The following is a 13,019-nucleotide window of genomic DNA, read 5'->3' on the forward strand; positions in this document are numbered from 1 at the left end:
TGTCCATCCATATCCCCTTTGTTTATGGGTTTGATATGTCAGGTTTGTTTTTCAGGCCTGAGTTAGACAGGGGAGAGATGAGACACAAATAGAGAGAGGAGAGTGAAAGAGAGAGAGAGAGAGAGAGAGAGAGAGAGAGGGGGGGGGGGGGGGGGGGGGAGGAGGGGGACTTTGATGATTGAAGAGACAGCTGTTCCCCTGATGAGTGTCTTTGAAGAACAAGGGGAGGCTTAGAAATAAACACATTAATTGTGGACCTGGAAAAATAGAAGGTGGAAGAATGAGAGAGGGAACAGCGAGTGAAGCAGACTGCTTCTGTTGTCTTAGAACAACAGAAGCATCTCGCTTAGGCTCAGCTGAGTAGGGCTAGCATGATGAAAGGGAGAAGTCACTTCAATGAGAGTCACAGAAACATCAACAGTGTTCGTCATTCCATCACCTACAGTAGTAGTAAAGGTTTGAGTTCAGCAGGCTTCGGTATCTACAGTAGAGGGTTTCAAGGACTATCTTCAGTACAGATCAGCACTGGATGTGCACATCTCAGTGAACTAACTCACTGAACTAACTGTTTGATGTCGTTCAGAAAGGTACACATATTTCAAATGACCGTACCAATGTTCCCCAACATGCCTTCATGTATAAATCAGAAACGGTATGCTGCACCGGACTTGGTTTGCTGAGAAAAGCTAGCCTTGGATATATATAATGTACTTATATGACTCAGTTGTCAGTGCTGCCTTTTCTACTCATTCCTTTCTCCCCAGACCAAGGCAAGACAAGAGCCTGAGGTGCATCGGTACCTGTCTTTTCATGATAAATAATAAAGTTGCACAGCATAACAAAGAGAAGGGAGTGCTGAAGAGAGAGAAGTCGGGAAACAAAGGCAAACTTGGTAGTCACTGCAATAAGTTTGAAAGAGAAACAGTGAATACAAGGGAAATGAATGTTAACACTACAGATACAGTGCATGTATCTGCTAAGGTATTCTTGTATTATTTGAAACTACTGTTGGCGTTGCAACAACTTTCTTTCCTTGAAGTATTTTTGCCGAGGTTTGAGAGTCTATAGCAGACATTTTGGATTAGTCCAAACTGAATGTTCAGTTCAATTGAATTGAATTTCAATTGTAATGTGTGGTCAGGTCAGCGCTTTCCTGAGCATTGATTCTCTGGTCCAAGCACTAGGGCCCTATCAAATCTGTTTTATTCTTTCCTGATTCCTGATTTCTCTGTTTTATTTTTCCTAATTTTGGGTTTTTAAATTTGTTATTAATATTGCTTCTAGAAGAATAGATAGAGCTGCTACAAGTAAATCATACATTTAGTGCAAATAACTGTGAATAAGAAAATATTGATAAACAAAACGTACAACATAGGACCAAGCTGTTGAACTGGGACAGAAATCATTTTCATGGTTTTCTTCTACCAAGTGTTATCTATCGTAACTGAAACAATAAATCTGTGAATAATTTTCAATTTGTTCTCCAGCAAATGTCTTACTTGAAACTAGCAAAGGAGTTGTGATAGAATGTGGGCATTTACAAAGTGTGGAAATGTACACAAACCTAGCATAGTTTCAGTTTACCAGCCAAATGAGCCAGTCACATTTCCCATGGAAATTAAACGGTTGCTTACTTGCAGCTGAGCAAACTTAATAGTGCATTTAAATCCTTCTAAACGTGACTCTAAACCAAAGTAACTAACGGTTTATATATCGCGTTTTCATGCTTTTATAACATAACAAGTAACATTCCCATCGACTAGCCTAGCCAAACAGTAGGAGGGCGCAGTACATATCGCACGCCTACATCCAAACCCTGCCCAAGTCCCCAAAAATCCCACAAATCTCACCCAAGGTTTCAGCTATTAGTACACAAAGGTCTGAGGGTTTGGGCCAAGCACCGGTGCCAACACCGACAGACGAAAAGTGCCATAAAGGATCCAACCATAGAATACTGTATACCTGGACATAAACGAATCGGATAACATAGTTGATTGGTTTTGCATTGTAAGCAGTTGAAGCTGCGCTGTAAGAATATTGCTTCTAGAAGAATAGATAGAGCTGCTACAAGTAAATCATACATTTAGTGCAAAAAGCTGTGAATAAGAAAATAATGATAAACAAAATGTACATAACATAGTTGATTGGTTTTGCATTGTAAGCAGTTGAAGCTGCGCTGTAAGAATACAATAGCATACTGTACAGTACCTGGACCAAAAACATGTTTCTTTTCTGGGGATTTTGCCATTAGAGATTTTACCTCTGAGGTGGGGTTCTATTCTAGAGCCAAACCTATTAATAGGCCCCTCTCTCCCTCTCCCCCAGAGTATGTCCCCTCAATGGGGGCCAGTCTCTCTCCCTTTTCCCCCTATTACAGAGGCCCCTCACGTTCCCATCCTTTTTACCATAGGCATTACCATACCTTTGATCACTCTCACCCTACCTTCCCTTGCCTTCATTACCAATGCATGCAACTCTTTTTTTTTATCATCTTTGTCCTAGTCAGCAGTTACAAATGTTCATTTAATAATTGCTTTAGATGGAATTATAACCGTAAAGGAAATGGCTTTGAAATGCTAATGTGAGTGCGGGGGGGCCTTGGTGAGTGTTCCACGATGGTCACGATGGTTCCGATGTACGATGTGATTCTCACTCATCCTGACAGAAAAAGGAGGAAACGGATGAGTGCAGGACACATACTCAAAGAAGAGATGGAAAAAACCCCGAAAAAAAACCCCAGAATCCCCCTGCCCTCAGCTAACAAACAGATGCCATCCCTCCTTTTCCTTCCAGTGTCTCCCGCATTTACTTTCTTCCTTTGTCATCTTGGGAAGCTGTGTTTGATGTGATGGAATTATTTACTTGTTATTAAATTCAGAGGAAATTGTGTCTGTCATTAGCTTGATAGCGCTGTTGTCAGATTAGTTGACAGACAAGAGATGCTGACAGCCAGAGAGAGAGAGGGGGGGGGGGGAGGGGGGGAGGAGGGGGGGGAGTACTGAAAACTGTAGAGAGAGTGATGTCGAGGAGACTGAGAATAGAGAGGGCAAGAATGATGAGGAATCATTACTCAAACCTCCACAGGCAGGTGGATATAGAGATGGATTTAGATCACCTGTACAATAATAGAAGGAGACTGGGGAGGTCTACTGTAGAATATAGAACGAACTCTGAATATCTCCCTTAAAATGAGGGCAGTCCCAATGACTCCAATCTCATCTCAAATCTCACAGGTTGGTGTGTCTTTGTGTGTGTGTGTGTGTGTGTGTGTGTGCGCGTGCGTGTATGTGTGTGTAGATCAGAGTTTCAGATACAGCGTTCCCATTTCACAGAGAACAGGTGAGCTCCCCTGATAACATTTGCTCCGACAATCAAAACATAATGTGTGGCCTCCCTCCTCATTCATCCTCCTGTAATTAGCGTAAGCTCGTTAATTAAGCCACAAGGCACTCAATTATACTTCTCCTTTTAGCGCTAACCTAAATCTGAGGGAGAACACGTGGAGCCGTCAGAGGGAACAATGGCCCCGCTGATCTTTGAGTAATTATCAATTACTATGCTAATTCATCACTCACCATCAATCCTTCCTAGTAGCCACCGAGCAGCCGACAGACAAAGCGTTTTGACGAATCATGCGTTAGAATGAAGGGAAGTCATCAAAGGGTCTTCCAGTCAGGTCGTGGGATGTTACAACCAGACTGGTTACTTCAGTTGTGTACGTATGCACTATAGTATGTGTTCCCAATTTTGTGTCCTGGTTCATGTATATAGCTATACTGGTGGTGAATACAGAAGGCAGAACGCCTTGCAAGCCACACGTCACTGGCTTGAATCAGGGTATGGACAACAATATTTGCTAATTGTTGATGCTAATGCTAATGTTTGCTAATGCCTTCCCCTGACAACTTACCCTTAACCACTCAAAGTTAACACCTAATACTGCCTATCCGCCACACAATTCAAAGTTAATAAACTTATGCAAGTCATGCTAATTCACTTACCCTATCTTTTTCTTTTTTTGTTGTCTTCCAAAAATCTCTTTTATGAGTCAACCAGCACACACAATTGGGAATGTGTACTACTGTGTATATGCACAGTAGTACACATTGTGTGTGTGTGTGTGTGTGTGTGTGTGTGTGTGTGTGTGTGCGTCAACGAAATTAACAATGAAAATATTTGTCAAACACCTACTTTTCTGTGGCAAAGGATGTGATGATAACTGACTGATGAGATGATAATGGACCCAGAAAAAACGAAAACTAGAATAAATCTTTTTTCATTTTTTGGACTGAAACGGGACGAAACGAAATTATCTCTGTGACTAAAATCGGACTGATTGGAAAAGAGTTTTTTGGAGAGAGGCGTTATTTGCTTGGTCCAATCAAAAGCATGCATGACATTAGGAGTATTGTAAGACTGTCTCATTGCAACATTGCGATGTTTTTTTTTGGTGGAAAATGAATACCATACACAGGTCATTTGGGAAACATGACCACCCCCATCTCTGCCCAGCAAACCTTCTCCAACCTGGCCAAAACCCCATCAATGATGCAAACAGGCACACACTTGCTATCAGCAGAACCATGCTGATTCAAACAAGAGGGAATGCAAAGTTTCTAGAGGAAAAGTAAGCTTTTGCACCCATGAACAGACTGGGGAAAACACAACCAATCTCAAGACAGTCTGTGAATCTTTGCGTTTGACAGGGGCAGTTGGTTTGAGCAATGCGCTGCACATATCACAGATCTACAAATCACCTTTAGTAAAGAAGCTAGCACCGATTGTGTGATCATTATCAGCAAATTTGTGCAGTGCCTTGCTGAAGCTGATCCTCTCAAATGCAGAGCTTGTTGTGGCATTGATTAGGCCTACTGCCCTTTATGGGCAGGGGTGTGATTTTTAATCTGCTAATCTGAATAATTATTCCGCTAATTTGGCTGTTGGGAAGAGATGTGATAAGAGTTATGCAGAAAAATATGTTAGTGGGACATTGAGCACATGGCAGGCAGTGATTTATGTTTACTATGGGTTAATGAGGCAATACATGTGATGTGACTAAAATATGGCTAAAATGAAATAAGTCTCATAGTTCTCGTCATTCTGACAATAACTAAACTGAATCATTATTCAAATGACAAAAATATGAATAAAACTTGAGGCTATTTTTGTCAAAATGACTAAGACTAGTCTAAATTCAAAAAAGAGTGCCAAAATTAACACGTGTGTGTGTGTGTGTGTGTGAGAGAGAGTATGTGTATACTATTGTGTACGTGTGTTTGTTTGTGTGTTTATCTGCTTGTGCAAGAACATTGTGCAAGGTACAATATTAATCTTAGAGAAAGATGATGAGATGAGAGAGGAGGAGAAAAGTGGAGAGAGGAAGAGATAGATGGAGAGAGCACTTTAACTCGTCCATAATTAAGGTAAGCTCTTTGTCCTGCCTAGTATGAGGCAAACACATACATAAGCCTTTCTTCTGGTGACAGCACTGGCTGATTAATTGGCCCCTAACCACACAGCTTTAAATCACACAATGTTTCAACACACACACACACACACACACACACACACACACACACACACACACACACACACACACACACACACACACACACACACACACACACACACACACACACACACACACAGGCCCCTAACCACACAGCTTTAAATCACAAAGTTGGGCCCCGAGCAGCCACAGAACTCTCCCCATGACAGAGACAGACTCTGTGACCTTGTTTGCCATCATGGTCTGTCGAGTGTGGATATGGAGCAAACTCAGACACACATAAACAGGCGCAGATGCAAGCACACAGATACACACAAACACACACACACACACACACACACACACACACACACACACACACACACACACAAACACACACACACACACACACACACACACACACACACACACACACACAGACATGCTTCTTCAAAGTGCAGCCTCATTTGACATATTGATCTCCATACATAAAAGGATTCCAACTGGGGGGCAACACAAGTTTTGCATTTCCTCTATTCTTTGCGTTCCCGTCCAAAAATTGTGGTGAAGTCAGATGACAGTTAGTTCTGGTTGAACTAGCTCAAACCAGTGATTGTTCAACCCACTTGGAAGTGTAGTGTGCTTCACAAGAGGGATTACAGACCCTACTACATGCTGCCCACCATAGTCATGGAGTTCTTAGGAGACCTGTCAAAAACACAGGTTTTGTCTCCAAAGACACCCTATTACTCCATACAGAGCACTCCTGATGCTTACAAGGCTCATATGAAAATAACACCCACCTTCATCCTGCACCCCATGCCTGTAAGACACCAAAATCTGATTAAGATCTTCTTCTTTGACCTTTGATCTGAGGAGGCCTGACAGAGATACACTTGGATCATAAGCAATGTCTGCAGAATGATGATATTCAAAGTTTGAGCACATCTCTCTCTCTCTCTCTCTCTCTCTCTCTCTCTCTCTCTCTCTCTCTTCCTTGCAGCATAGCCTACGATCCCACCTCCTTCTTCTGCCTCCTTGTATTAATAAAGGTACAGTACTGTATGTGACTGTGCTAAAGCATGGTCCAGTACTCCACCTTTCCCCAGATAAAGCCCTCTCCCTGCTCCCCAGCATCTTGACAGGACCTCCAGTCCCCCCTCTCCCTCTTCTGCCTGCTTATGTATTGATAAAGGTATTGCCCATGAAATATCTAGCCCTGTCTACTTGTTATTGATTGTGTGCAGTTTGATAATACATAAAAGTGGAGACTAGTGCTTGTCAGCTGGGCTCTAAAATAAATGCAGCCATAGATTTCCAATTAAAGGTGGCTGCAGGGGCTATTAGTTAGCTCTAAAGGTAGTTGTCAGGGGGGAATGGAGCCGGGGCCTACCCAGGATGATAAGGGTGTTCTGAGACGTGTATTTATCTACTCCAAAGCAGGCAATGAAGACAATCTTAGAGCTCACAACAGAGGCAAAGAGATATATGTGTGAATGAATCTACATATATGCAGTGTAAGGAAATTATTTGAAAGGTTTGTTTATTTAATTACATGGTAACTACATGGTCAATTGGTAACTACATGGTGAACTACAGGACATGGACAGACTCTCAGACATATAGTCAATGCCTCAACAAAAAGCAATGCTGAGGACATTATTTGCTGTCTCTCCAACCTTCCCTCAACAAAGCCTCCCTCCCTCTCCCTTTCTTCCCTATCATCAACCCCATTCCTTCTGCCATATCCTCATCCCCTCATTACTGAACCGACACTACTCTTCTCCCCTCCCCCTTTTCCCCCCTTCCTCTTTTCCCTTCCTCACCCCTATATCCCTCAGCTTTACAGACATGCCAAACATTTATAAGATTTCAGGTAAGCTGACAGTAGGGTACCAGAGAGAGAGGTAGAAAACCATAGTGTGATAAGGATACACAAATCATTTCAGCGTGGGGCAAGATGGAGAAACAGAGGGAGGGATAGAGAGCAGCAGAGCACAGTGGTAGGGAGAGAGGAATAAAACAAATAAGGACAGCAGAGAGAGGGAGAGAGAAAGAGAGGAACAGGGAAAGAAGGGGCAGAGGGAGGGAGGGTGCAGTGGGGATAGAGAGAGAGAGAGCAGAGAGTTGATATCCCCAGGAGTTTCCTATCTCCCCCTCATCTCTGGATAATCATCCTCTCCCAGCTTTATCTCACCTAGCTAGTCCCTCAGAGTGGGAAGCTCAGGCAGATGAATTCATATGCCCTCATACACAGGGGAGTTATAGTTTTAGTCCAATAGTATCGCTATAACTTTCAGAACTGCAATATGAGCAGATTCCCCCAAACCTCAAAGGGCTGGTGTTATACGCAGGGATGTTATGGCAAATCCAAAGCAATCTGGCGGATGTGCCACAGTAGGTATTTAAAATGGGCTACAAGATTAAAACGACTTACCTGAAGTGGATACAAGCATGTGTCGCAGAAGTGATATGCAAAGTGTCGCCCTCAGACCTTGGAGACATCCTCTTGGCCTAATGTTAAACCAACCCCACCTGTCACACATTCAGAATGCAGAAACATTTCTCTCACTCTCCTGATGCAGAAATGTTCATCTGAAATGTCCCATTCAATTGGTCTATCAGAAATGCAATGGTCCTTGATGTGACATGGATCAGTGGGGGCATCATGTACCCAACACTTTGTGTGAAAAAGAAGGGGGTGGTGGTCTGGAAGACGGAGCATTTAGCATTTTTCTAACACCTGAAACATCTGTTCAATCTCAAGCCATAATCCCGAAGCCTAATCTTTTTTTCTGCAATGGTTATCTAAATATACAGTTTAACTGTTGAATGGCCATTTCAATTAATGATATACTTTGGTTCTTTAAGAACTTTTACCTTTATGAATGTAACTGTCACACTTGTAGAATTTATAATATCATTACCCAAGAATTAAAGCTAAGTGTACCTGTATATGACCAGTCCAGTGTGCCCCCTTCTGGATCTTCCTTCTAAATAATTAGGATAAACATGGGCATAAAGTATAGTCATTAATTTAACATCAACAATATTAAAAGCAGAACAAATGTGAGGGGACACGTGCCCCCTATGAGCCTGATGCTTCTGGATTAGTAAGCAACTCTTGACATAAAAATTACTGGTCTTTCAGTCCACCAATCATTTCAGCTGCATACATACGTATGCGGTTCAGAAAGACCTCTTCACCCCCACTACCCCCCTGTACAAGTTTCTCTCCTGTTAAAAAAAAAATTCTTCTTCTAGCATTGTGACTGCCAACGGCCCCTGGTCTGAGCATTGATTACTTTATCTGATGATGACTGATGGATAGATGATTCACTTACATAAGCAAATGTATTTGTTGTAAGTCGTTTTGGATAAAGGCATCTGCTAAATGCCATAAATGTAAATGTAAGAAATATGTGTTACTGCTCTTCAGTTCCACTATTATGGGCGTACTCCCATCACTCACTGTGACAACACTCTAAAACCAATTAGTGTCAGTGGGAGAAGATCTTAATCAGCCAGGCCCGAGTTGATCTCATGTGCTGTTCTTTTGTACAACATATTAATACTACTAATCCACCACTGGTTTATACTCACAAACACACGCACACACACACGCACACACACGCACGCGCACGCACGCACGCACGCACGCACGCACGCACGCACACACACACACACGCACGCACACACACACTGTTTTATATCTACTGCAGCTGCATGACTGTCAGCCCCCTGGCAAACACTAGCACAGACCAGACACAGATACAGAAAGAGATAGAGAAACAAACACACATACATCAAGTCAACTCAAAAAAAGACAACGGCTCAAGTTCCCACAAAACGAGTTTGACTCTACGGCTAACGCACACACACCCTAGGGGCATCGTCATCTTTCGTGTTGGTGCTCTAGAATCCCTTTATTATGAGACTAGTCCGCCTCCTCAGTCAAACTTACACAGTTGGCCATTCCGTCATGGCCTCTGCTAAAAAATTAATCACGACCACATTCACACAACCCTCCGCGGCATCTCCCACTACTCTTATGTGGCCCTGCACAGCAAATTAATCACCTTAATTGAAATAGTTGATTGCATCACTTCAAGGCTCATCCTGGTTTAAGGGTTTCTGTGCGCAACGGGCATTAAAGATGCAGTAAAAGTGCACAAAGTAATAAATACATGCGTGTGTGTGTGTGTGTGTGTGTGTGTGTGTGTGTGTGTGTGTGTGACTGGCATTAAAGATGCAGTAAAAGTGCACTAGACATAATAAATACATTTGTACCCACTGAAGAGCCATTACTCAGGCCTGTGTTAGTGGGAGAACGTGGGTGGCCATTATAAATGAGGCACACAACAGTCACACACACACACACACACACACACACACACACACACACACACACACACACACACACACACACACACACACACACACACACACATACACACACACACACACAATCTGGTTCCCTTGCTGCTGACATTAACCAATGCTAGATATGGTCTGTAACGCATCCAACTGTTTCATGCAGTGACAGGTGACATCGGGATATAGAATATATTGGTGAGACTGAGAAAGAGAACCAAAGATAACCAGACACTGGGGGGTTGGTTTGACCATACACACAAGGACAGACACACACACACACACACACGCACACACACACACACACACACACACGCACACGTGCACACCCGTGACTATCTGTTGTAACATAACAGCAGCTGTGATCTGTCATAAGACTCTGCATTAGGGAGCTGAATCCCTAACACCAGAGAGAACATCAAGCAATCATTAGCAAATACCAGCAGCACACTCACTAGTCACTACCACACACACACACACACACACACACACACACACACACACACACACCCACAGACACACACACAGACACACACACACACACACACACACAGTCAGTCTACAGTAAGGCACTTGGACAGGAGTCATATCTGTTTGTGGATGAAATCCATTTTTCTGTGAGTGAGGTACTCTTCACTCTATCAAGGTTTCTATCCATGATTCCCTTTTTGAGAATTGCTCAGTGCTGCATGCACCCTTCAAATAGTTTCCACCTTTTGTCCAGATGTATTGTTGTTCTCCTCTACAATGGATCTAGAGGCAGACACTTAGATTTTGGGGGCTTTCTGTTATTGTTATGTTTTCTGGATCAATAACGTAAATTTACGTTTGGTGAACCACAAAAACCTCAAAACAAGTAAAGGGGGAACGTCATTAGACTAGTGCGCAAAGACGGCTATGTATTTTGTGAAATAAGAAGACGTGTAGTCTGGTATTTCACGAAATATAGCAACATTGTAATATGCTATGGAGGTCTGTATGTCACAAAGTGCAGAATGTAAACATAACTGGAGACATTTGTAACTTTTGGAGTCAGACGTCAATCTGAGCTTTAGCTAACCAACTGTAAATATATTCTAATTTGGCCCAAGGTTTACGAAGCTCGCAAGTAAGGTACATTTAGTAATTTATTGGAATGTACTGTTCTTTTGCTACCGTGCTAATGTGAGGGCATATGCAATGTCACCGTGGTGACATGTTTAGAATGTGACAGATGGTCAACGTTTTCTCAGGTCACATGTAATTTAATTTGTTTAGTTGTTTTTTTTACCACAGGAGAATTGCTTCTGTTATTTTTCATTTACATTTACATTTACATTTATGGCATTTAGCAGACACCTTTATCCAAAGCGACTTACAATAATACATTTGTTTAAGTAAGTGAATCATCTATCCAACAGTCATCATAAGACAAAGTAATCAATGCTCACACCAGGGGCCATAGGCAGTCGTAATGCCAGTAAGCTATTTTTTAATTTTAATTTTTTTTTTAATTTTAATTTTATTAGCAGGAGAGAACTTGTACAGGGGGGTAGCGGGGATGAAGAGGTATCTAGGGTTGGGGTAAGGGTTAGTATAGGGGGGGTAGTGAGGGTGAAGGGGTCTTTAGGAGGGACTGTTAAGATGTAGCCTGAAGAGATGGGTTTTCAATCTACGGCGGAAGATCGGAAGTGACTCTGCAGTCCTGACAGTAGTAGGAAGCTCATTCCACCAGTGGGGCGCCAGGACAGTGAAAACCCGTGACCGAATAGCGTGGCCACTGCATCCATGTAGAGGCGGCGGTGCCAGGCGGGCAACCGAGGTGGACGAGCGGAGTGATCTTACAGGGGTTTGGGGGCTAACCATTGCTTGCAGGTAGGAAGGGGCTGTTCCCTTTGCCACCCGGTAGGCAAGCACCAGGGTCTTGAATTTGATGTGAGCTGCTACCGGGAGCCAGTGGAGGGTGGCAGATATGAGTACATATTTTCTAAATTACTGTACTTACAAGCATTGTTTGACGTAGTTGTTGATCTATTAAACAACATATTTGTCAAAATTGTCCCAAGCTGATTTGAACTACAGTCTTGGTTGCATGCCTGCTCGACAAACCCAACTTACCACCTACCTGTGTTCATGTGAATACTGTACAGTATGTCTATATAGGGTGGGGTCTCATCGGCCTAAAAAGGTGAGACCCCGTGTATAACACTGTGTCTCTGCTTGGCCAGTGAAGCCTCTCAGCAAACAGGTTGGTGAGAAAAGCCTCATGTCAGCCACCAGCTGGCCTCAGATCAGATGTACCAGAGGCCACCACATTCACACACACACAAACACACACACACACACACACACACACACACACACACACACACACACACACACACACACACACACACACACACACACACACACACACACACACTACTGTTCCAGACAAACAAGGCTCCGGTCTCAACACTCCAGACTTAGTGTCAGAGTTCACTGGCTGAAATGTACAGGAAGGTGCGAGCCAGGGATGGTTTAAGATGATGTTTATGCAACTTACACTGCAAATTATTCATGGTGCATTGGACAAACAGGCTGATTTTGAAACACTGCCAATTATTTGTCCTTGTTCTGCGTTCCAAGTTTTGGAGGTTTTCAGTTCAGGTCTGGAGAAATCAATCATAAACAAAGTGATTGGTCATGAATGGACATGGCACTTATCGATTGTCCATATTTATGACATCTCTCATAACAACCATTTCAAATGAAGTCATGTTGCCCTTGTGAAAATATATAATGTACAGTAACTCTAAAGACAGTCAGGAAGTGAAGAGCCTCACCTAACAATGGATGATTGCCTCTGACAAACAAGAGATGGTTTGAGGACATTGGCATTATCTTTGCAGGGACCGGAAATCAAACAGATGTAATTTATTCGAGGGAGAACATCACAAGCCTATTTAATAACACACCGTTTAGTGTTAACAGTGTTTCCCATGTAAACTGTGCTTGCTTCATTTTGTCTCAGATCATTGGAGAAGGTTAATGTATTCAGCCAAAATGTGACTCATCAAACTTGTCATCCTGTCAAGTTGTGATCTGTCATGTTGTGTCACATCATGTCACATCTCATAGCCTTCTGTCAACTGATCTCTGTGTCATTTGGCATGTATAGTACAGCAGGACAGGGGCT

This window comes from Argentina silus (assembly GCF_951799395.1).
Source record: "Argentina silus genome assembly, chromosome: 11".
In the NCBI taxonomy this organism is placed as follows: domain Eukaryota; kingdom Metazoa; phylum Chordata; class Actinopteri; order Argentiniformes; family Argentinidae; genus Argentina; species Argentina silus.